The 26,779-nt window shown below is 33.8% G+C and overlaps 1 non-coding gene and 1 pseudogene across 1 annotated transcript; both read left to right on the top strand.

Annotated features, from left to right (window-relative positions):
• LOC105045162 (plant cysteine oxidase 2-like) overlaps positions 1 to 26,779 on the top strand; it is an 86,950-nt pseudogene that overhangs the window by 52,743 nt on the left and 7,428 nt on the right.
• Positions 11,047 to 11,152, top strand: LOC140858356 (small nucleolar RNA R71). The gene has a single exon (XR_012141920.1). It is a non-coding gene; the product is annotated as a small nucleolar RNA R71 (small nucleolar RNA).

The following is a 26,779-nucleotide window of genomic DNA, read 5'->3' as shown; positions in this document are numbered from 1 at the left end:
TATATATATATATATATATATATATCATTTTAAAGCTTAAGTGACTATTAAAAATATATGTATCTAGACACATATATAATCTGTTCACCAAACAATGTGAGTACCCACAACATATTTTATTAAAGCTTGACTTTTATCCTTTACAAGCAATAGAGCATCAAGCTTAGTTGCATAAGAAACAGAAACCTCATAAAACATATCTCCTAAACACTTGTCCATCGATATCTTGTCTTTATCATCAGAAATGAATATTTTCTTGTCTAGTTTTTTCTGTGAGACATCCAATAAAATAATTTCTTCATCCTACAAATACTAATTTTATAAGATCTAATCAACAAGTTCTGATGATTCACTACTATGACAACATCGAACCAATCTATTAAAATCTTTAAATTTATGAAACTAAATTTACTTATCATTTTAAATGATTCAAGAATAGATGGTAATGTTCATTTAAGAAGAGATTTATTCAGCTCTATCACCATTCTAGAAACAACTAAGAATTAGCCAGCTTTCTTAAAAAATATTAAATTACGAGTGTGTCACAAAGTAATGATATCATAGATACCTCTAGGCTATGTTTGCTACTAACTGATAACATTTTATCTATCTTTGGTGAATGGTCATCAGCTTCTTTCATGTTGGCAATACCCTGTTAATAAATGAGTATAATTAGCTTAAAACAAAAACCAAATGGCAAGTAGAGCGAATGGTTATCATCTTCTTGCATGATACTTTCATAATTTAAAAAAAAATCAGATGATAATTTTAAAAATAAAGATTGAGTTATCCAATCTCATTCATATGGAAATAAAAAAAGAATTGTACATTCAAATAGAATACCCACCGAAGCCGTTGAACCATAAATATTTGCTACTTGGATTTGGAGAGTTCTGACTTGACCTGCCAAGTCATGAACCATTTTATGCAGACTCTTATTTTTCTTTTTTAAGACTTCATTAGTTGCTTTAGGGCCCCACAGTGAACTGGGAGTTGATCCTATCCCTAAATAATGGATCATGTCTGGTCTTTCTTCGCCAAACTGTTTAGAAAATACTTCATCCTCTTCTGCATCTTTAAACATCTCCTATTGGTTTCCAATAGATATGTATTAATTACAAGAAACAAACATTACAATAAAAATAAGACAAACCTACAGTTTAATTGACTGATAAAGGATACTTATAATGAGTCCAGCACCAGCATCATTTACAGGATTACCGTCCTTTCTAGTATGATTCTTGGCCCATATACGAGGTGGCTCAATTTTTTTCTTGTCCTTTTGAACTAAGTATACAACATAAAAAAAAATTAAAGAAACACAATAAACATATTCCTTAAAGCAAGCACTTAAAGAAATTTAGATGGGTTTTCCTGCGGGTGATTGATTTGCACAAAGCTCCTTATTCCTACACAATGGGGGTACTTGTATTTCTTCTTGCATTCAATGTTGGTACCTGTCCTATACTACCATTGTTCCATATATATTAAAATTTAAGACCAACCTCAACCACAACATGCAAAATTGACCTCAATCAATGAAAGATAACAATTTCTATATACCTACTATTGTAAAGCATATCAACTATCTATAGTATAACATGATTCCTATAATACAAATACACATAGCATGCTTAAGAATTTTAATAGAAATATATAAATAAAATCCAAAGCAACCAAATAAATTAAATAGATGTATATGCATAGAAGATCATGTAATTGTGATTAATGTCCATTACGTACACTAACTTTCTTTGTCTTTTTATTTACAAAGTCACCATTCTTGCCTTGGTGCGTGCAGTCAAATACCTCCTTCTACGTGGTTGGCCGACTAAGCTCAAATTCCTAAAATAATCTTAAGATAAATTTAGATTTATGAGAAAACAACACACTAACCAAACTACATAAACTACATAATGTTTCAGTTTATAAACTTGCATTGACAGAAGTATACAAAATCATATGTATTATAAACTGGTATTGATAGAAAAAAATACTAATCAAATGCCTAGTATAGGTGGTCATGCTAGACGAACCACCGGTATGGACAACCTGAGTTGATTGCTTGTAGTTTTTAGATGCAATTGATGACTTCTTCTGCCATTCTTCTTTCTTCCATTTGACCATCAAGCTCCTCCACTTCATAGTGGTCATACTACCAGACGGATTATCAATCGTCTCAACTAAATCTTCTTTGATCTGAATTGAAGTTAACATCTAGCCTGGCTCTCATTACCAACAAAAATATGAAAGACACCCTTAGAGAAACATTACCCAGTAAAGCTAATGTCCAATAGAGAAGATGTTTGCTTAAAACTAGCTTGTATAAGACCTGCAATCTAAAATTCAAGAGCCTCCAGTCTCCAAACTGATGATTGAACTGTGAACATCAACATGGACCATCAACAATAGACTAAAGCCCTCTACTGCTCTCCTTTTCTAATCAGAACCAACCCACATTGACCCTCCAATCTCCCTCTGCTGCTCTCCTTCTTTGGTCAGAACCAACCCACACCACTCCAAAATAATATATGTCCGAGAAAAAATCCAAATTAGATGCTAAAATCTCCTCTGATCTCCCTCTACTACTCTCCTTCCCTGATCGGGACCAGCCCACATTGCCATAAAACCCCAACTGGATGCTAAATTCCCTCCGATCTCCCTCTGCTACTCTCCTTCCCCATAGATCCTAAAAAAAGAGAATGAAATTAAAAGCAAAAGAAATACCTTTCTATTTTCCCATCTATCCTCCCTCTACTACTCTCCTTCCCCACAGATCTCGAGCAAATGAAATTAAAAACAAAGAAAATGCCTTTCTATTTTCCCATCGTTCCTTTGTTCTTCATTGATTTTTCCTCTATTTTCTTTAATTTTTTCTCTGCTTCCTGAGTTTCGATCGGGTGGGAGGCTTGGAGAGGCCGAATATGGAAGCTTGGAAGATAGCCGAATAGGAAAGATCAGACTCCGATGCTGTCGCTAGTGGTTGGTGAGGATGGGTTGGAGACAATCGGGTGGGAGGCTTGGAGCTACTGATTAGGAAAGCATGGAAGACAGCCGAATAGAGAAGCTTAGACATTGATGCTGTTGCTAAGGGTTGGGGAGGATGGGTGGATATCTGTCGGGCTGCCACTAGGGGTGGGGGAGAGTGGGCACCTGCCAGCCACCAAGTGAGAGAAAGAGAGAGAGAGAGAGAGAGAGAGAGAAAGAGTGATGGGGGAGAGAGATGGGTGTGGGGCAATGGTTCGGTTGAGAGAGAGGGAGAGGAGAAATTAGAGGGAAAGAGAGGGAGTGAAAATGAGGAAACTAAACTTAGGATTTTTTTTTTAAGATTAGCAATGGAATAAAATTTTGTTGCAATTTAGTTACAAAATCATATCTTAATTTTTATTTTAAACTAACTTGTAAACCCATGCGATCCATAAAATTTTTTTTTACTTTAGTGTTCGAGTCATTAGCCCTCCATCGCTCCCTCGGCACCCTCCCTCTCCCCAGCCATGAACCCCCATCCGTGATCCTTTTTCAAATACAATATTTTTATCAAATATTTTATAATTTAATATAATTTAATAAAAAATTTATATTTTATTTTAAATATTATAATTAAATAATTTAAATAAAATAATTAACTAATATTTAAATTAAATCTAATATATCTAATATAATATAATATATCTAATCTAATATATATATATTAAAATGAAGATATCTGCCTTCATCCATCATGTATCATCAGAGTCGATGCCTCTATCCACCATATGTCCCTAGCCTGCAAATGAATCGAGTTGACCCATGACTCGACCCAATTTGACTCATGTAAATTTGATCTAAACCATTTTAAAGGACCTATGGATCCGAATTAGACTGTAAAATTGATAGCTTTTGTTGTAGTGAGCCCTGGTCCCTTCATAGTGGTGGTGGTGGTTGATGCGTAGTCGTTGATAGCACCAAAAATAACTCTACTCACTACGTAGGTAGGATGAGTCGAGATCGTATCCTCAAGGACCTTGGGCTAAGTTGAGATTGCAAAATAAAAGAAAGAAGTATTGTTTTGATTTAGAAAATAAATTATCTTAAAATTGATGTAATTAAAAAATAAAGAGCTCGGAAGTTTTGAATTAATTTTTGCACTAGTAGAGTTGTATCTCTTTTTTTTTAATTAAATAGATGCGATTAATCTTAAAAAAAATATCTATCTTTCCTCGACACACTCCGTACCCATAGATCACGGTGCATCTTCGAAAAGTACTAGGTAAATAACTCTTCTTTTCTCAGCACGCCCCGTACCCGTAGATCACGATGCGTCTCCAAAAAGAAAAAGTTGTTCCTAATATTAATCTAACAGGAAAGTATAAATAAAAGTATATGAAAGAGAGAAAATAAAGAACTCACGATGATTTAAATAAAAAGCATAATCTTTATTGCATATAAAGAAATATAAGAAAGTTTAGAACAATAAACCCACTCTGTGTCATTACAAAATTTTTTCTCCACTCCCGAGACTGCTAGCCTAGCTACTCATGGAGTAGTTCATTTCTCTTCATCTATGCAAGGCTCTAGAAGAATTTCTAGGCTCCCCCTCCAATGGGATTACAAAAGCCTTTTTTATAGGTGTTAGGAGGGAGGAGTTTTACATGATTTTTCGATGTGGGACTAAAGAAAATACTAAGGATTAAAAGATGGATGGATGAGATGGAAAGATCACAAGTAGATAAAGAAAATACAAATTCTTCCTCTTGAAGTATTTTCAAGTATTATCTTTTTTTCCTTTAATTTTCAGATCCATTGCTATCTGTTCGCCACTGTCCGCCAGCACAATTTCCTGCGAACCCGCCCGTAATACCGCGCGCCCACCATGCCGCGCGAACCCACTGCCGCACGCCTGCCTTGCCGCACGCCCGTCCTACCTCGCACCCGCGCGCCCGCTGTCGCGCGTTCGCTGCCACGCACCCGCTCCTTTTTTATTCCAAAAAGAAACTTTTGTTTCTTTAAAATGACGTCTATATCCTTTTTGAGTTCCTTGCATAGTATCTTCATTTTCTATAATATCGTATGCGTCCTTCTTTTATTTAAATTTTATTTTAAGTCCAATTTTTTTTAAACTTGAGTCTTTTTTATCTACGAATCGGACTCTTTGTATCGACAATCATCTTTTCTGTAAAACATAAAAAGAAGCATCAAATTCTTAATAAATAAAATAAATTAACTATAATTTTTTACTTTAAATGACTTAAATTAAGTGTTTATTACATCCTCCAACTTGAATTTTGCTCGTCCTCGAGTAAAATAGATATATCAGCATTATGTACCGACTCGATCTTGAATAAAAAATTAGGTTAGGCATCCCAAAAGGTAGATGATACCTGGTCAGACCATTAAAGAGATACTTCATTGGATTATCAATTTGATCCAATTAGTGGCTGAGTATTAACTAAAGAAATTTCAAGAGCTTTTCTTTGACCAACTCTCCACTTTACTCTTTAAATCCTCTAACTTAATGTGAGAAAGGTTTATTATCTTCTTGCAATTTAGTCCCCTTATTATCCACTATTATTATTATTATTTTTTATTTTTTTTAAATATTTCCCACCTTTTTATGCGAACTACAACACTTACATAGGCGAAGGGGCCCGGTTACTCAGTAGAAAATCAATATTTTTTTTTTAAGTAAATTTTAAGGAGAATTTTTGCATACCTCGATCTTTCCACCCAATCTCTCATGAAGCAGATTCTTTATTGAGATCAGTAAGAAGAGGGTTGTAGAATCACTCCTAAAATTTGGTCTAGTTTAAACTCTACCATTCATTGGGTTTTCTTAATAATTTATTCTTCGGTATCTCTAAAATTATCTTAATCATTAATTATTCATTGATTAGGATGCCTAATTGACTCTTAATCAAAATAAAATTTGGATACACAAAACTAATTATTTCTTGACCATACTCGAGGATTTGATTAATTTTCTCTCTCCCCCAACTTAATCTACATTGTCCTCAATGGAGAAAGAAAGCAAAGAAAATAAAAGGAGAGAGTGCACCTGGGATAATTTTGCTTCAGAAGTTGAAGATAGCTTCATTGATTAATAGGCTCTTGTTCTAAATTTCTGCAACTGCAGTAAAGTAAAAAAAAATATAAAATCATTGGGTTGCCTCCCAACAAGCGCTAAGTTTTACGTCTTCAGCCAGACGTCAAGTTTATTATTCATTATAAAGTGGATCACACAGGTAGATGGTGTCGATTCATTTTTTATGTGCAATTTCATCTACATATGGTTTCAGACGTTGGCCGTTTACCTTAAATGTATTGCCATTCTGAGGGTCATGAATTTTAATTGCTCCATGTGGGAATATTTGTGTGACAATGAAAGGTCCATCCCATCGGGATCGAAGTTTATCGAAAAAAAGGCATAATCTGGAATTGAAAAGCCATACCTTTTGATTTAGCTCAAACAATTTTCTAGAGATATATTTGTCATGAAATACTTTGGTTCGAGCCTTGTAAATTCATGAACTCTCGTATGCATCGTTGCGAAGTTCTTCCAGTTCATTGGTTTGCAACCTTCGATTAGAACCTACATTCTTCATGTTAAAATTAAACATTCATATGGCCCAGAGTGCACGATGTTCTAATTCAACTGACAGATGGCAAGCTTTGCCATAAACTAATCGGTAGGGTGACATACCGATAGGGGATTTAAAAGCTGTACGATAAGCCCATAATGCATCATCTAAGCGAAGAGACCAATCCTTTCTATCGGGCCTAACCGTCTTTTCTAAGATATGTTTAATCTCCCTATTTGACACCTCATTAGTTTGGGGGTGATATGGTGTGGCCACTTTGTGCATAATATTATATTTTTTCATAAGTGCTTCACAATATTTATTCGTAAAATGAGTCCCCCCATCACTAATGATCACCCTTGGGAAGCCAAATCGACTAATGATGTTTCGTTGGATAAAACTAGTTACAACTTTATTATCATTAGTCCGTGTAGCTATTGCCTCCACCCATTTTGACACGTAATCAACTGCCACCAGAATATATTCAAATCCAAACGAGGCTGGAAAAGGTCCCATGAAATCAATCCCCCAAACATCGAAGATTTCTACTACTAAAATGGGGGTCAGCGGCATCATATCCTTCTTGGATAAATTTTCTATTTGTTGACATTGTAGACAACTTCGGCCAAATTCATGTGCATCCTTGAAAAGCGTTGGCTAATAAAACTTACTCTGCAGCACTTTTGCTGTAGTTTTTCTTCCACTAAAATGTCTCCCACATGCCGAAGAATGGCAAAAAGTGAGAATGCTTTGGAATTCACTTTCGGGGACACAACGACGAATAATTTGGTCAGGACAGTATTTGAATAGTTCAGGTTTCTCCCAGAAATAATATTTAATTTATGAAAAAAATCGATCCTTTTCTTATTTTGTCCAGTGAGAAGGTACTTGTTCTGTTGACAAGTAATTGACAATATGGGAAAACCATGGAGGACGGCTAGAGAAGATTGCGAAAAGTTGTTCGTCAGAAAATTTCTCTTTGATCTCATCTATGCCTATCGTGTGTTCAACTAAGATTCTGGAGATGTGATCAGCTACCACATTCTCAGAACCCTTCTTATCTCGAATTTCTAGATCAAATTCTTGTAAAAGAAGGATCCATCTGATCAAACGTGGTTTAGTATCTTTCTTTGAGAGGAGATGTTTCAGAGCCGCATGATCAAAGTAAACTAGAACCTTAGACCCTAACAAATATGAGCAAAATTTTTCAAGGGCGAACACTACTGCTAGTAGCTCTTTTTCTATTATGGTGTAGTTTAATTGGACATCGAAAAGAGTCTTGCTAGCATAATAGATCACATGTGGCTCCTTATTGATTTTTTGGCCTAAGACGGCACCTATTGCAAAGTCAGAGGCATCACACATAATCTCAAATGGAATGGACCAGTCAGGGGGTTTTATTATTGATACTGTTGTCAGGGCTGTTTGTAATGTGTTGAATGCTTTCAAACAGTCTTCATCAAAGACAAATGGTGTGTCCTTGGCCAACAGATTGCACAAGGGTCTTGAAATCTTGCTAAAGTCTTTAATGAAGCATCTATAAAATCTGACATGACCTAAGAAGGATCGTATTTGTCGGACCGAAGTAGGAGGTGGTAGTTTTGAAATGACCTCAACTTTGACTTTATCTACCTCGATCTCTCTTTCAGAAATAATATGTCCTAATACAATTTCTTTCTGCACCATGAAATGGCTCTTTTCCTAACTTAGGATAAGATTTGTCTCCATACATCGTTTAAGAACTTTGAAAAGATTATGGAGACAATCTTCAAAGGTGGTTCCAAACACAGAAAAATCATCCATAAAAACTTCAAGATATTTATCCACCATATCCGAAAAAATGGCCAGTGTGCACTGTTGAAATGTAGCGGATGCATTGCAGAGCCCGAATGGCATACGCCGAAAAGCGAAGGTGCCATAGGGGCAGGTGAAGGTAGTCTTTTCTTGGTCATCTAGAAATATAGGTACTTGATTGTACCTTGAATAACCATCAAGAAAATAGAAGAAACTTTGTCCTGCTAACCATTCTAAGATTTGGTCGATGAAGGGCAATGGAAAATGGTCCTTCCTAGTAACGGCATTTAATTTTCTATAATCTATGCATACTCGCCATCCAGTTGATATATGAGTGGGAAGCAATTCACCTTCTTCGTTCTCAACCACAGTAATACCTGATTTCTTAGGTACTACTTGAGTGGGACTGACCCATTTACTATCGGATATGGGGTAGATGATTCCAGCATCTAACCACTTTACCACCTCTTTCTTTACTACTTCACGTATGTTTGGGTTCAATCTCCTCTGCATATCTCGATGGGGTTTGGCATTTGCCTCAAAATGAATATGGTGCATGCAAATGGAGGGGTCAATTCTTTTTAAATCGGCAATGGACCAACCGATAGCCTCTTTGTGTTCCTTCAGAATACCAACCAATTGTGTTTCCTGATTAGGGGTCAAGTTTGATGCAATGATTGCTGGGAGGGTGTCATTAGGTCTTAGAAATACATACTTGAGCGTAGCAGGAAGAGGTTTCAATTCTAACGTAGGTGGTGATTCTAAAAATGGGACTATTGGTATACTGGCTAATGTGGGCAATGGCTCATACTTGATTGTCCATGGAGGAGTGGTTTTATCGTGTGGTGTATCCAACAAGGTGTTAACTTCTTTTATATATCCCTCAAAGTCATACACTCCAAAGTGAGCCAAGCAAGTATCTAAGGGGTCTGGTGCTAGAATTGTGGGTGTTGCATCTTCTATAATGTCTTCTAGTATATCTACTTCGAAGCAACTATCTATTGATGGTCCTTGGGAAGCACCAAACACATTCAGTCTCAGTTTCTTATTCCCAAACGATACGTCCATGACTCCTGTCCTATAATTAATGCATGCATTTGCCGTAGCTAGGAAGGGTCATCCTAAGATAATGGGAATTTATCTTAGGTTGCCACTTAGTTCCATGTCAAAAATCAAAAAATCAACTGGAAAGTAAAACTCATCTACCTTGACCAAGACATCCTCAAGCATTTCATATGGTTCCTTAATTGATCTGTCAGCTAACTGTAGTGTGACTGATGTGGGTTTTAGTTCTTCGAATCTAAAAAGTTCATACACCGAACTAGGTAAAAGATTCACACTTGCCCCTAAGTCCAGAAGAGCTTTTTCAATGTGATAATTTCCTATAACACAGGAAATGATGGGGGCTTCTGGGTCCTTAAGCTTTGGAGGAGTGGTATGCTGGAAGATGGAACTAGCCTGTTCAGTGAGGCATACTTTCTTTGGAATTTATGATCTAGATTTACATTTTTGGGTGCTCAAATCTTTCAAAAATTTGGCATAAGCAGGTACCTATTTGATTGCATCTAGAAGGGAAAGATTAATTTGGACTTGCTTAAACAATTCCAACATCTCATCGGATCTTTCTCCCTTCTTATCTGCAGGAATAGGGGCTTTCAGGGCATCCAAAAATGGGGCTTTAGGCAAGTAAGATGATTCTAGTGCAGTTGGTTCATTCTCTATTTTAAGATCCTCCTTGTTCTTGGGTGATTTGGCTTCGGTTAGAGGTTTAGGGTCGGTTTCATTGGTTTTATTAGTGTGTTCAATGACCTTCCCACTTCTCAGAGTCATGATTGATTTGGCGTGTTCAGAAAAAGCTTCTAGGGTATTAGAGCTCTCAATCACAAATTGCCCTCTTGGGTTGCTCTCGGGTTGGCTAGGTAATTTTCCTCCTTCCCTCCTACTGAATGCAGTCGCTAGTTGACCTATTTGGGTCTCTAGCTTAGCAATGGATTGTGTGTGGGAGTTAAGGATCTGAGTATTGACTTCTAATCGTTCTAGTACTTTCAGAATTTTTTCCTCAAAAGCTGAGCTGTGACCAGTAGTAGACGGTTGAGGAGCATTTTGAAATTGATGGTATGGTCCATGCCTATATGTTAGGTCCTGATATTGAGGTCGAGGTGTGGCAGGGCCAACCACTGGTTGTAGTCTCCAGAAAAAATTTGGATGGTTTCTCTAGCCGAGGTTATAAGTGTTCGAATATGGATCGTTTCCTGATCTGTGAGCTTGTTGGACTTGAGCTTGCTGAACCTGCTCGTGCATAAACTCAAAAAATTGAGGTACGGCTGGGTATTCACTAACAAAATGGTTCGAACTTGCACACAATGCACAAACTTCTTGGATTGGATTAGGTGGAATCGGGGATTGTCCAGTATTTAGAAGACAGTCTAATTTTTGAGACAGCTCATCTACCTTACTATGGATATCCATGACGTTTCCAATCTGATAAATTCTATTTCTTTTTTGTTGAAGCATGGGTTGTTCTCTAGAGGTGGCAGACATATGATGTAGGAAATTCTCACTAAGTGTTTCAAAGAGCTGCCAGGCTTCACCCTCACTCTTTAGCATGAATGTCCCACCTCATGATGCATCAACCATTTGTCGGTGTTTCTCTGATAGACCATCATAAAAATACTGACAAAGTTGCCATTTAGGGACAGCATGGTGTGGACATTTACGAATGAGGTCCCTTAACCTTTCCCATGTCTCATGAAAAAGTTCACCCTCCAATTGGGAAAAACTAGTGATAGCTTTTCTAATTTGATTTATTTTTCCAATTGGAAAGTATTTCTTGAAAAATTCTCTCTGAAGATGATCCCAAGTTGAAATGGTTATAGAGTCTAAGGAGTTTAACCAATGCTTAGCTTTGTTCTTAAGTGAGAAAGGGAATAGTTTCAACCTAAGAGCATCATCGGAGAAGTTTTGGATTTTTACTGTGGAACAAATTTCAAGAAATTCATCCAAGTGTTTGTATGGGTCCTCGTTACTAAGTCCATAGAATGATGGCAACATTATACTAGACTTAATCTCATATTGGGTAGCTTCTACTGGAGGTGCTTGAATGCATGGAGAGTAGGTATACGAGGATGGAGTGAAATATTCTCTCAATGAGCGTGGAGGATTAGCCTCACCACGTGCAGCCATGTTTCTAACTCGGATAGTCCTAAGAGTCTTTTCTAATTCTTCATCTAATGGTTGCAAGTCGGGTTTTAGTAATCGTCGACCTAACATGCAACTAAAAGGTCTATGTAGGACTATCCTAGTCTGTTAAGGATTTTTTATTTTTTATTAAGAGGAGAAGAGAAAAGAGAAAAGAGTTCTAAAGAAGAGATCCTAAGAAGTCCTAAAACTAATAGAAGAATTAGTTGTGGTTAGATTTTAATTATAATCAAGTTAGCATGCATTGGACTCTCTATCCTAAAGTTATCCTAGTTCTAGATAGCTCCTAACTGTAGTTAGCCTTCAAGCCCTCCAAGTCAAAGCTTGACCAACCAACTGACCAGATAAGTGTAAGGTTGGTGGGAGTCCCCCCGTTGCTTTCCTTAGACACCAATTAAATTGGCCAGGTCAGCGAACGGAACCAATTAAAAACCACCTTCCTTCGGGCCCGATCATCCCGCAAACCACTTGCCTAGATACCAGTTAGCTGACCAAGTCTAACCTAGTTCAACTCTCAGGGTCACTTGTCCTAATGAGCTCAAAATTCTTAGGGGTCAACGTCTAATTAATTTTAGATTAAGGTCTAGGTTATGCAAATGCAAGGGAGTGATTTGTGGACCAAGAAAGGGTGATCAAATCTCCACCTTATCTTAGTTAATGGGTTGCACCCTTAAAGTTAATTATGGAGATGCAATGCAAAGGAACAAGGTGTCCAATCAAGTTAGAGATTTTTATATTTGAGATTACGCTATTTTAGTTAAGTATTATGAAATATCAGTAATTTTTTTTTTAATTCAACTGTGCCAAGATCTCCGACAACGGCACCAAAATTTGATGCGTAGTCATTGATAGCACCAAAAATAACTTTACTCACTACGTAGGTAGGATGAGTCGAGATCGTATCCTCAGGGACCTTGGGCTAAGTTGAGATTGCAAAATAAAAGAAAGAAGCATTGTTTTGATTTAGAAAATAAATTATCTTAAAATTGATGTAATTAGAAAATAAAGAGCTCGAGAGTTTTGAATTAATTTTTATACTAGTAGAGTTGTATCTCTTTTTTTTAATTAAATAGATGCGATTAATCTTAAGAAAAATATCTATCTTTCCTCGGCACACTCCGTACCCATAGATCACGGTGCATCTTCGAAAAGTACTAGGTAAACAACTCTTCTTTTCTCGACACGTCCCGTATCCGTAGATCACGGTGCGTCTCCAGAAAGTAAAAGTTGTTCCTAATATTAATCTAACAGGAAAGCATAAATAAAAGTATATGAAAGAGAGCAAATAAAGAACTCATGACGATTTAAATAAAAAGTATAATCTTTATTGCATATAAAGAAATACAAGAAAGTTTAGAACAATAAACCCACTCTGTGTCGTTACAAAATTTCTTCTCCACTTCCGAGACTGCTAGCCTAGCTGCTCATAGAGTAGTCTCTTTCTCTTCCTCTATGCAAGGCTCTAGAAGAATTTTTGGGCTCCCCCTCCAATGGGATTACAAAAGTCTTTTTTATAGGTGTTAGGAGGGAGGAGTTTTACATGGTTTTTCGATGTGGGACTAAAGAAAATACTAAGGACTAAAAGATGGATGGATGAGATGGAAAGATCACAAGCAGATAAAGAAAATACAAATTCTTCCTCTTGAAGTATTTCCAAGTATTATCTTTTTTTCCTTTAATTTTCAGATCCATTGCTATCTGTTCGCCACTGTCCGCCAGCACAATTTCCTGTGAACCTGCCCGTAATACCGCGCGCCCGCCATGCCGTGCGAACCCGCTGCCGTGCACCTACCTTGCCGCGTGCCCGTCCTGCCTTGCACCAGTGCTCCCGCTACCGCGCGTTCGCTGCCGCGCACTCGCTCCTTTTTTATTTCAAAAAGAAACTTTTGTTTCTTTACAATGATGTCTATATTCTTTTTGGGTTCCTTGCATAGTATCTTCATTTTCTATAATACCGTATGCATCCTTCTTTTATTTAAATTTTATTTTAAGTCTAATTTTCTTCAAACTTGAGTTTTTTTGATCTACGAATTGGACTCTTTGTATCGACGATCACCTTTCCTGTAAAACATAAAAAGAAGCATCAAATTCTTAATAAATAAAATAAATTAACTATAATTTTCTATTTTAAATGACTTAAATTAAGTGTTTATCAATGGTGGTGGCGGCGGAGAAAAAAAGAGAGATGGAAGAGACAAGAGGAATTTAATTGAAAATAAGAAAAGAAGGTTGGGGAGAAGAGCAGCGGTGGACTGGGGGCCATGGAAAAGAGGTCTGACTGCCATGAAGTTGGAGGGAAAAATTCTTCCCGCACTCACTTTGCCTTTTTTAGGTTTTTCTTTTTCTTTGTGATCAATAAATTATTGCACATTTGAGAGGAGAGTAGAAACCGAACAGTTGGATGGAAGCAGGAGATCGATACTTAGAAGGGAACACTGATCGGATGGTTTGCATGTGAAGTGAGATGTGAACGAGGCCAGCTTGGAATTACCAGCTTGCTATTTGACTTGGAATTTATTTCTTCTCTACATGATGATGTTTTGTCGAATAGAACTGGTTTGGGTTGTGTAGGGGTTGATCAAAAATTTATTAGCTTGGGCTTGTCTTTAAAAATATTAAGTCAACTTCAAATGTGATGGGGCCGATGTTTTTTTTTTTTGGCACTCCTTTCTTGGCGCCAGTCACTTTTCGCCAATACTTAATATATTTTTTAGCAAATTTGAGTTATCCATCTTTACCCATTAGCAGATTTGATTTACTCACGTTTACTCATTGAAATGTAAGTTAAAATTAATTATAGTATTTTCACATTTGACAAACATGAGTATATACAATCTTTTTTCAAAATTTGACCTTTTATCCACGTATGTACTTTACATGACTAAAAAGCATGAGTGTATGTGACTTTTCTTGTAGTGTAATATTGTTCAAATCCTTATTAGTGAGGGTGAAAGTCAGTCGTTACTATTAATTATAAAAATTATACTATATTTATAATTAGAATAAAACTCCATCATGAATATTGAATTTTTCATTAGTAATATCATTTTTCTTGGAGGATAACTATGGCACTAATTTTGTACCAATTTACTAGTGACAAATGAATCTATATCCTCATAAAAAATATGTTATTTATCATTGGACGTTACCACTAACACAAAATTTATTCTAAAAGTATCCTATTTATAAGGGTTGAAGTTAGTCATCATTATTAATTATTAAAATTTCATTATATTATAGATTATATTAAGATTTTCTCAGAAATGATATATTTTTCATCAATAATATTGTTTAAAGTCTTATTATTGAGGTTACTATTTTTTTGTGAAAAAGTATGATAACATTATTTTTGAAAGTAAAAATTAGATGTCGCTGTTAACTTTTAGAATCTCAATATGTTTCCTGCTAGAATAAAATTCCATAATATATATATATGTATACATAACTATAGAATTAATATTATAGTATTTAAAAATCTTAGTAATTAATTGGCCAAATTAGTATCTATTTAAAGAATTTGGCCAAATTAGTATTAATTTCTCTAAATTATTTTTTAAAGAGATGCATATTAAATTAGCAACCTTTGAATCAAAAGAATCACCAAACTTAATGTCAACCACTTTTACTCTAATCAGATCAATTGGAGACTGTAATAAATAATAAACTATTTAGTATTTAGTTTATATTCTTTTGATTAAGTAATTAATAAATACTTCTGACCTATGAACATCTGCTTTAAGCAGGTTTGGATTTGATATAAATGGATTTAGATCATAATCAGGTTAACCCATCTAGATCTATTTATTAAATAAGTTGGGTTCATGCATAAACTTCTAATCTATTTAACCAATTTTAATCTATTTAATAACTAGGTTGAATTATGACTTGCCCTATTTAACCTATTTAAAACATGCTTAACATATTTATGACCTATTTAATCTGACTCATTTAGCCTATATTACCCATTTAATATGACTTGACATGTTTACTAAATGGGTTATATGGGTCGAATAGGCTTATCTATTTATTAAATAGATTGGATTCAAATATGAGTTTTTGATTTATTTAATAAATAGTTTGAATTTGAGTTAATAAATTTTTGATCTGATCTATATTTAATCCAATCCATATCTGACCCGATTATCACTCCCTATCCTCAAATTCTCACCAAAGTGAGCTTCCTCTAACATGGGGACTCTTATTATCCCCCACAAAAAAGAAGTCACTTATATTCCATATCACATATAAATTCTCAAAAATAAGTACCGTACTCCCTAATACCCTCACACAAGGATAGGGATGACAGTCTCGTAGATTTTTGAGATATCTGACCCATTCTATATCCTAATAGGATTTGTTTGGTAATATTCTATCGGATTCAAAAAGGGTTTGTGATTTAAAATTAAAATTTATTCAGATTTCAGATTTGCCCTTTGCATACATGCTATCTGAATTCAAATTAAAATCTAGTGATTCAGATTCCCATGCACACTAGACTTCCATTCTAAGACTTCTACTAGGATTAAAACTCCATTTAAGAAAGGACTTCGATATGCAAAAATATGCATGTACTACAAAAATTTAATGAAGCAGCGATACTATTTTAGTGGCATATATATATATATATAATATAAATTTTATTCAATATTTTTTTATCAAAATTAGTAATCCAATATTATCGAGATAAAAAATTTTATGGATCTAACATACATTGCAGTGGCATATATATAATACGTATATGCGGCTATTAACCAAGTATAATATTTTTTTATTAAAAATCAAATCTCGTGCATATGTTGGGATCAAGAAATTTGATTTCACAATGGACTCAACCCAATTTAAGCAGAATTTTGGATGCAGTTTAGATTTATCTATTGAAGAAGATCCATTATTTTTCATATTGTTTATCTTCTGGTTCTTATTTGATCATTACCTCTAAGTTGTTCCATTGACTATCTAAATGCATCTGTTGATATTATATTCCACATCAATAATTTTTTAAATTTAATGTGGGTTACTGACTTTGATTTACGTCATTGTAGTGCACAAGCCTATTCCTTTAGGACTCGTTTGATTGATGGAAAGCGGAGGGAGAAAGAGACAGTTCCTGAAAAATAGAGAAGATGTCTCTTATTTGGGTGGAGTTTTAAGAGGAGAGAAAATAAAAAAAGTTCTTTCCATGGAAAATCACTTCCCATATTTCATAAAAAATAAAAATCCATAGGAGAGGTAGGTTTTGGCACTTTTCATAGGATAGAAAATGGTGGTACTTTTTTCTTTCTCAAAATATTCTTTTGAAATCAACGGACAAGATTTTTAAAATATCAATAGATGGTTATGATAAAATATTAAATAGTAATATAATATTATATTAATATTATCTTAATATTTATATAAATATAATATTAATATCAATATTAATATTATAATATTATTTTAATATTTATATTAATATAATATTTTTATTAATATTAATATAAGATATATATTAAGATATTGATATTTATGTTAATATAATATTATATTTAATATTATATTTATATCTATATTAATAAATTTATTATATTAAATATTAATATAATATTAATATATATTAGTATTATATTAATATAATAAATTATTATGATCTTATGTTATATTATAGTATATTAATATTATATTTATATTAATATAAATATAATATTTATATTTATATAAAGTTTAGGAGTAAAAATGTATGGTTTTATATTTACTGGGGCTATAATAGGTATTTTATACCATTTTTCTAGGAAAATGAATGCTCAACCAAACATAAGCTACTCTACAATAAGTCACTTTTCCATGGTCTATCAAATATGTCAAAATCCTATTCCTAAGAAGCAACTTCTCTTGAAGTAACTTCCTAAAAAATTATTTTTTAAAAAGAAAAATTCTTTCTACAAACCAAACGAGTCTTTAGATGAGATGCTCTGATAAAGATTTATTATTAGTCTCGGCATCAATTTAAATACTGTACTTGCTATGGGTGTTTCATCAAATTGGTGAATGGAGATCATATCCCTGCCAAAATGTTGTCTTCTGTGTTGCACGCTGTTCTCTCAAAATGATTTCAGGATGCAAGACATACAGATTCATATAAAGTTTCATATCTATGAAATCAAAGTCTGGGTCTCTCTGTGCTGTAGATTGTTGAGTGATCTCAGGATGCAAGACATATAGGTTCATATAAAGTTTCATAGCACTAAATTCAAAGTCTCAGTCTCTCTGTGCTACAGAATGTTGAGACCGGTTCTCATCGCTCTATTTTCTTATTTACAAAAATTTGCTGGATGCCTGTTTTTTTTTACAACTCTTATGGATCACTAGATTACAGTTCAAGGTTACCGCTCCATAACTTCATGCAAGAACATTGTGATGGTTACCGTTCTTTCTTCTTTCAGCCTACAAAATTTATGGGTGTTATATCAGTTATTTCACTGCTTCAGTACAGGATTTCTCAAACTCTGCTGGTTTAATTCTACCATTTTCTGCTGTTTATATGCTTCTCAGATGGCTTACAACTGCAAAGATCCATGTGTTCTCTGCTATCACTACTCCTATCATCGTGGCTCACATCGACTTTTGTTATATCATCTCAAAGGGAGTCTGATGAGTTGTGCATTTACTCTCTTTTTTTTTTTGATGTAATTGAGTTAGAGAAAACCTAACTCATGAGATGCTATATTAATAAAATTAGGAATACATATTAGAGCTGGTACATATGATTGTGATGTGTACGATAGGAGTTAATTTTTCTCAGTTTCAGTTGTACATTTACTATTTCTCTACTCCAGCACAACACGCTTCATTCAACCATCCAAGGGTCATACATTGCAGGTAGTCATACTTCTTTTGTGGAGTTTACTTTGACTTCTCTTTATGTCAAACAGTTAAAACTTTGCACTTTCCGACTCTTCTATTTTGTTTTACTTCTGTTTGTATCAGGGAATAACTGTTTCATCCTTTGTATATCTCTTTTTGCCTAGTCTGTGTTTTGTCCATATCTTCTACAGGCCACTGTTGTAATTAAACTTTTCACTACTTACTTGGTTTAATAAATGTCTACTTTTTCTATCAAAAAAAAAAAAAAAACTGTACTTGCTTCATTTTATATTTCTGAGGTAATATTGTATCACAAAGATGAAACTAAGTTGGTAGTAGTATATTGGAGTCTTTGACATCATGAATACCTAACAAGTGAAATCAAAATTTCTTTTGCTAATAGTGCTAAAAATATCATATTATTCTCCTCCCTAAGAATTTATTTAATTGCTATATGTATTGTGTCTTAGACTTCCATTTGTAATAAATTTGATGCTCTAGAATGCAATAAATTTGAATATTAATAATTAAATGAACATGAAAGTTAGCAAAGATGACATAGAGGATGAGGACCATCTAAATATTTTGAATATTTGATGGCCATTGGTTTTCCAATTCAGCAAAACTAATAATCCAGAAATACTCTAGTGCTCTAAATTGCACCAGAAAATGATGATCTAGTAGGCTTTTGATTACATACCTTTCAAAATGCTTCTATTCTTTAATCCATATTCTTCTACAATATTAATTTGTTGAGTACTTGTGCAATCTCTCTTGTTTAATTCGACTCTGAATTAGTTACTTCTATTGTTGATTCAGATCTTCAGAATTTCTGCTTGTTTGATAGTTAAAAAACTTATCTATACCAGAGGACTTCTTAACATGTGATTTTATCTCTTCAAATTACTAATCTTTTAATAATTCCTTCTTTATTTGCAATTTTAGAATATGCTTGGTTTTGCTGATACATTATCTGGTGTAGAGTTTTAGTTTTTACTATGCAAAAGGGTCCTCTCTTGCTGACATATTTAGACATCTGGAGCATAATGAGTATCAAATGGCATCTGAATTTTCATATACAAAATGTTGGTTGTCTCTTGTTAAGCCTGTCGATTTTATTACTCTACTCAAGGAGAAACCTAGGATACAAGAATGTACCGCATCAGTCAATCAACATTGGTGTGATAAATTTATGTTGAATTGTATTTTTTTAATTGATTGGAATAAAAAAATTAAATAAGTACTTATGAAGTTGCTAAATAGTAGATTCTTACTTCTTTATTCTTTTATTTCATTATAAGCTGATATGAATAAAAATCAAGATGGCATGCATGGTGAAGATGAAGACACTGATGAGGACTCAGAGAGTGGTTCAAAGAATGATTAGTTTTTTTTCTTTTTATTCCTTTCTTTTGAGTAGCTAAACTTTACATTGTAATTTTTTTATTTTATGGATGTAAATGATAAAATTGTAACTATTATGATATTTATTATATAATAAAACTTTTATTACTTCTTTGATTAACACCTTTGTATATGTCAAATTTCTATATTGTTATGATATATTATTAGAAGCTGTCAATAATATGTTTAAAGATTATTGTGAGGATAATGTGTACCATTTACTACTAGAAATAAGGGCTTCACTAATGAGCTTTTCTGACAGACATGATCCATCAAAAATTTCTGATAGATCACTGACAAATTTCTATCACAAAAGGAGTAACAAAATATAATTAATATATTTCAAAATCTCTGACAAATTTTTGATAGATTATTTGTCAGAAACAACTCTGTTAGAAAATCCATCAAAACTTTTTTAAAAATAATTTTAAAAAAATATAAAAAATATTTGTGATCGATTTTGTACAATTTTTTTTGTCAATAATATTTTTGACGAAAATTTTCATCAGAAGCATAATTTTAATAATTTTTAAATTATTAGAATAGTTATTTTTGATGGAAAGATGATCAAAAATATTTTAATAAATAGAAGTAGATTTTGTGATGAATAATCTGTCAGAAACTGGGATTACAACTTTGAAAATAAAATCTTAAAAGCATAATTTAAATAATTTTTAAATTATTAAAATAGTTATTTTTGATGGAAAGATGGTCAAAAATATTTTAACAAATAGAAATAAATTTTATGATGAATAATTTGACATTACAAGTTTTTTATAAAATATATTTATAATAAATAAATGAAAAGATTTAAACTTCAAATTCTTAGATAGTCTATCCACTATCTTAGCCATGTAGGTCTAATTAAAATCTATTTCTATGATGATTGGTAAGTTATTTATACCAGTTAAACTCTTATAAATATGCCTCAAATCCCAACTGAGCTTCTATATTCGGCTATTGCATTTTCTATTCGTTCACTAGTGCACAACCCTAGCCAACATCCCAGCTTCACTGTCCGGCCACTCCAAGCCTCCCACCATCCCAAGAATCCATATTCGGCTGCTCCAAGCCTCGCACCCATCCCAGCTTTCGGATGTTCACAGACCAGAAGGGGAAGGAGGAGGCGATAGGGAAGGAGGGGGAAGGAGGTGGCAGCGAGGAAGGAGGAGAGCAAGTCAGCAAAGAAGAGCAAGTGGCGGCAGAAGAAGTTGTTGTTGATGCTGACTATCATCGAGAGGTTGTTCGATACCTGCAAGGAGGTATTCGCCAATTTGGAGCCAACGTCGTCCCAGCCCTGGAGGACATCGAGCACCTTCACACCATTCTTGGTATGAGCTCTCTATTCTTTTTCACAAAAAGTTTCGATATTTATATCCTAGAAAATTTGTGTTCTATTACGTTCCCAGGAGTTGGGGACGATGCGAATCTTGTATGGTGGATGGTTTGGTGAATGCGATAGGATTTGGATAGATTAAAATGCCTGTTTTGTTAAATCTAATAAGCATTGTAAAGAACTTTTGAATCCTACTTTTTGATTTGGATTAATAGTAAAAAATTATTCTTTTTATCGGTTAGGCCAAGGCTTGCTATAGATTCTGCAGAGTTGATGCCATGAAAAGAAAATATTAATTTTGTGTTTATTATGGATTCTTGTCTTATTTGGATGATTGGTTTTCTCAGAATTGCAACTATTGCTGCATTTCATGATGTCGGATTCAAATTGTAGGATGGTTGCTGCTATTACAAGTGATTTCTTGGTCTTGTTTCTCTTAGCAATTTTCTGTTGGCCATAGATTAGATGTTGATATTGGCTTTTATACCAAAGGGAATCAAACAAAATAGAAGGGACTCAAGGTAGTGGAAGTAATATTTGACATAGTTATCAGTCAAAGATACTTTGTTGACTCTCTGTAACTAAGTGATATGGACAAGGAGACATACTTGTGAGTATTGTTTGATGGTGAAGATATTGTTGGGTTCCAGTGGTGCAACAGAAGGATTAGCTGACCAATAGGCCTGGAAGAAGGCGGAGCGTAGTGAGAGGGGAAAAAGAAAGTAGCCGAGCTCGAGAAAGAAGCGAATCGAGAAAGTATGGAAAGGCCTAGATTAAGAGGCTTCATCTGCATTGAGTGTTTCCGTAAATCGAGCTCATCTTCCAAAAAGCGGATCGGAAAAAGAATGAAGTTTCCTTCGGGAGTGAAGCGAGGTGTAAATCACCGAGCGAACGTCTAGCATTAAGACATCAAATGGCCTATATCGGCAAAACATGGTACGCTTTCTATCGGTACTAACGTGGTCCCTTTGGTGGTGTACAGTTGTGGTTTTGGAATCAATCTTTCTAGAGTGCAAGAACCTTTGATAAAATCCGTGTTTAAAATTTTATTTAAAAATATCTGATGCACCAAAAATTCTAATACCTAAAAACTCTTGACTATATCAATCAAAGTACATTTAAAATAAATTTGGATCAGAAAAATACCTATAGCACTAATCTAATTTTCACAAGACGTCTAAGTATCCGCCCTCCAATGGTGATCCACATAGAAATTGAACCAAGGACAGTGCTCCTTCTTCACCTTGCTTCAACAGTTCTAGCCCCTAGAACTCGATTAGCCACCAATCGATTAGACCTTTCTTCAGACTTAAGTTTGAACCTCTCAGAACCATCCACTGCACCTGACCACCTTTTTTTGAACCTTTTAAATCCTTAGAGCTATTAGGATTAGGCTTGTCTTAAAAGAACAAGCCTTTGTCCCAAACCCTAGAGTTGTAAGAGAGGGAGAGAGGGAGTGGATAGGGGATGTAAGAATTGAATGATCAACACTTCTGCCGTCCCCTATTTATAGCACCAGATGAGGCACCAACAGAGAAGGCACAATCTGATGGATTTTTCATACTTTAAATAGTGTTCTAGGTGGCTCATGGTTTGATCTACTTGTCATAAAAAATAGAGACCCAAAGCAGAAGGACTCTTAGTCCATCTATATGCCAGAACCAAAGAGCACATGCGCTCAGCATATATGTGCTAAGAGTCCTCATCTTGGACTCTTGATTTTTGGCATTAAGATAAGATGTGGTGTCTCTTTTTTAGCTGTTTCTAGGTGGCTTGACTTGACCCAAGTGTTCACTAAACTGGACTAGCAAATCAGCAAGGTGTGAGACCAAATTGATCTCCAAAGGAACTAAGATTTTCACACGTGCTAGCATACTTAGCGAAACCCTGATTGAATCCAAAATTTCAATCAACCTTTCTCAAAAGGGTCCTTAGCCAATTTCTAAATATGTGTGATTCACTAAATTCTACATCTAGTTAGCAGTAGATCCAGGTGTAAGTTGATCTAATTTGATTAGATTTTAATCTAACTGATTTAGGTCCTATCGAGCTAATCCGATTTCAGCAATTAGAACTCTTTCTAATTGACAATCGAATCAAACTCTTTAATTTGATCAGACCTACAAGTTAAAATTAATATCTAGTAATATATCACAACTATCCAAAAGATATAAAATTTGATAAAAATATCAAAAATATTCTTCAATGGTAAGTTACCGTGCAATTCAATCTTTCAATCATCCCTACACCCTGAATATGTTCATGAGTATGGGACCATGTCAAACTCAAACACATATTCATATCGATTCTCAATTAATCAATGATGACTCTAATGAAAAAATATTAGAAACTCTTTCTAATCTCTTTTCTACTTTTGGCCAAAAGATTTTTCTCAAATCATCTAGAAATGAGAATGCACAAGATGCGAACTCCTCTTACTAAGAGTGATCGATTTCTTGTTGACCTACTAACAATCTTCATACACACTCCACCATATCCAGAACACCCCGTATATGTCTTAATATCATGCTTGAGTATAAACCAAAATATGAATTTATGTACACAAGATTCCATGGTAATCTCAGGTCTAAGGATCACTTGCATAACTCCTACTTAGAGAACCATCTTTGACATGCAAGTAAGACTTCCATAAGATGTTCTCTTTCATCGAGTCTATTTAGTGGACTCATTTTCTAAATGAGCACCCACATCCTTGTATTAATATCCCATACAAGTGGCTAGTGAGATCTGCCACCCTCTCCATCGAGCATACATAGGATGTGTCAGTCTATCCGAAATATTGATCTCTGACTCAATATTTTTACAACCAAAAATATTTAAGATTAGGATTTTAATATTTTAAGTCTCACTAGCATGACCCATTTATGTCTCCTAAAACTATTATCCTAATCTTTGGAGTTCATCATAATCTTAGACGTAATAAGATATAGCTAATATGATAAATTAATATCTTATTTTATTATCAAATAATAAATATCATTACATGAGTTAAAAAATTATAAAAAAAAGTTTCATCGCAACACACTTGTGATTGGCTTATAAGGCACTCTTATTTCAATCTCCCACTTGCACTAAAGCCAATCACCTTTATATTTCAATCCCATACAATCAAGATGACGATCAAATAGCTATTGTGGTATGACCTTAGTGAACTATATTATTCTTTGTATCTACTCATTCAAGGATAACATCTTATCTATTTATAATTTTTCAAATGAGGTGAAAGCATCTGAGGATGTACTTAGATCTTTGATGAGATCTAAATTTCTTAGCTTGAATAACGACCCCAGTATTATGATAGGATCGCGATGTTATCGTTAGAACACCAGGCTTATCAAATTAATTTTAACTTTAATAAAAATTAAAAATATGTAAAAAGTAGTGACTTGGATCAAATCCACAAAGAAGACAGAATTTTGATTTGAAATTTTTGATTTTATAAAAAAATAAGATTTTGAAGAAAGTAATTTTAAGTCAGAAAATAAAAATTAAAAATATAAAAAATAAATCAGGTACTAAGATCTACTATTTAGATCCTAGCTTCTACTTGTAATAAAAATAAATAATAAAAATTTAAAGAGTATAAAATAAATTGGTACTAAGATCTAATAACTAAATCCTAGTATCTACTTGTAATAAAAATAAAAGATAAAAAATAAATTTTATATTAATTAAAATTAAAATTTAATTATAAAAAATTTAAAAAAAATAATAAATTAAAATAAAACTATAACAAAGATCTGAAGTTGATCAGCACAGTCTCGTCAGAAAAATAGTTGATGACCTCTCCTTCTTTCTTTGTACTCTGTAGAGCGAACCGACTTCTCTTCTTCTTCTCCTTGGATCTCCAAACTTATCTAATTTTTCTCTCTAATTTTTTCTTATGTTTTCACTATTTTTTTTTCTTTTACTCTCGAACTCTCTATTTATAGATGAATTTTTTATCTTTTTCTGATAGCAAAAAGAGTCCTAAAATCCTTAGAAATTATATTATACCCGTATCAATTTATTCTAACTATTGGATCTTCATTGGACCACCTAGATTAGCCCAATAAACAAAGATCAAGTCTTTCTTTCGATCGAAAATGATGCTAACCATTGGATCACGCATCAGATAGAATCTGGGCCGTTGATCAGTGCTCAGCTCTCCTATTCTTAGTCAGGAACAGCATCAGCCGTGGGATCAAATTTTGGATAGATTTTTGGCCATTGGATCGCACAAAAAAATTTCTTCATTTGATTAGTTTTCAACCGACAATGAATAGCAGCCGTTGGATCTTGATTCAAATTAATTTAGGCTATCGGATCGCAAAAATTTTCTTCCACCCATCGTAGACCGCACCAAACATCGTGAACTATTTTCGTGGATCGTGCCCTTGAATCCATGGACCGAGCGGCTGGTCCACCGTGCATCGAAAGCTATAAAATTTATTTTTTAAGGATTTTGGCTTGATTTTTGCTCTGATTTTATGCCTAAAAAATAGAAAAAAAATATGATTAAATTGCTCAATATTTTTTTATTATTTTGATACTTAAATTGTTCAATTAAATTAACATCTATTTTTCATAAATATACTCTAATTTTATATTTTTTAAAATTATTTATTTTTATAAAAAAATTAATTTATTTATGAAATTAAATTTTTTTAGAAGATGTTAGCACCATAAATTATAAAAAATACCTTCAACAAATGTAAAAAAATATCACTTATCATGTTATCACAATAGAGTGGCACTGATCCTTCAATCTCAGAAACGACTCCAAAATTCATGATGAACTTCTTCATTCAGATAGCTTCCTTAGTGGCTTCACTAGCAGTGATGTACTCTACCTTAGTAGTTGAGTCAGCTACTGTCTGCTGCTTGAAACTTTTTCAACTCACTGCTCTACCATTAAAGGTAAATACGTATCCTGATATTGAATTTCTATCATCTGGATCAGATTGAAAACTAGAATCTATATATCCCTCTACTTTCAGCTCTGATCCTCCTCTATATATGAGAAAAATATCTTTAGTCCTTCTTAGGTACTTCAGAATATTTTTTACAGCTTTTCAATGACTCTCCTCTGGATGAGCCTGAAATTTGCTAGCTACACCCAAAGCATAAGCTACATCAGGCCTGATACATAGCATGGTGTACATTATTGATCCCACAGTCAATGCATAAGAGATTTCATTCATTCTCCTTCTCTCTTCTGGTGTCTTAAGATATTTTTTTAGAGAGATGTATATCATGACTTGCAGACAGGTAACCTCTCTTATTTACCTCTATATTAAATCTCTTTAATATGAGATCTATATACCATGACAGGGATAAGCCTAACATCTTTTTAGATCTATCTCTATAGATCTTTATACCCAGTATATAAGATGCTTCATCCAAGTCTTTTATGAAAAATTTATTCAATAGCCAAGTCTTGATCGATTGCATCATTGGGATATCATTCCCAATGAGCAGTATGTCATCGACATACAGATCCAAGAAGATAATTATACTTCCACTTATCTTTTTGTACACACATGATTCATCTTTATTTTTGATAAAGCTAAACTCTTTGATTATCATGTCAAATCAGATGTTCCAGCTTCTCAAAGTCTGCTTCAATCCGTAAATAGATCTCTTAAGC

This window comes from Elaeis guineensis, chromosome 5 (genome assembly GCF_000442705.2).
Source record: "Elaeis guineensis isolate ETL-2024a chromosome 5, EG11, whole genome shotgun sequence".
Lineage (NCBI taxonomy): Eukaryota > Viridiplantae > Streptophyta > Magnoliopsida > Arecales > Arecaceae > Elaeis > Elaeis guineensis.
This window is presented reverse-complemented; position numbering and strand designations above follow the sequence as displayed.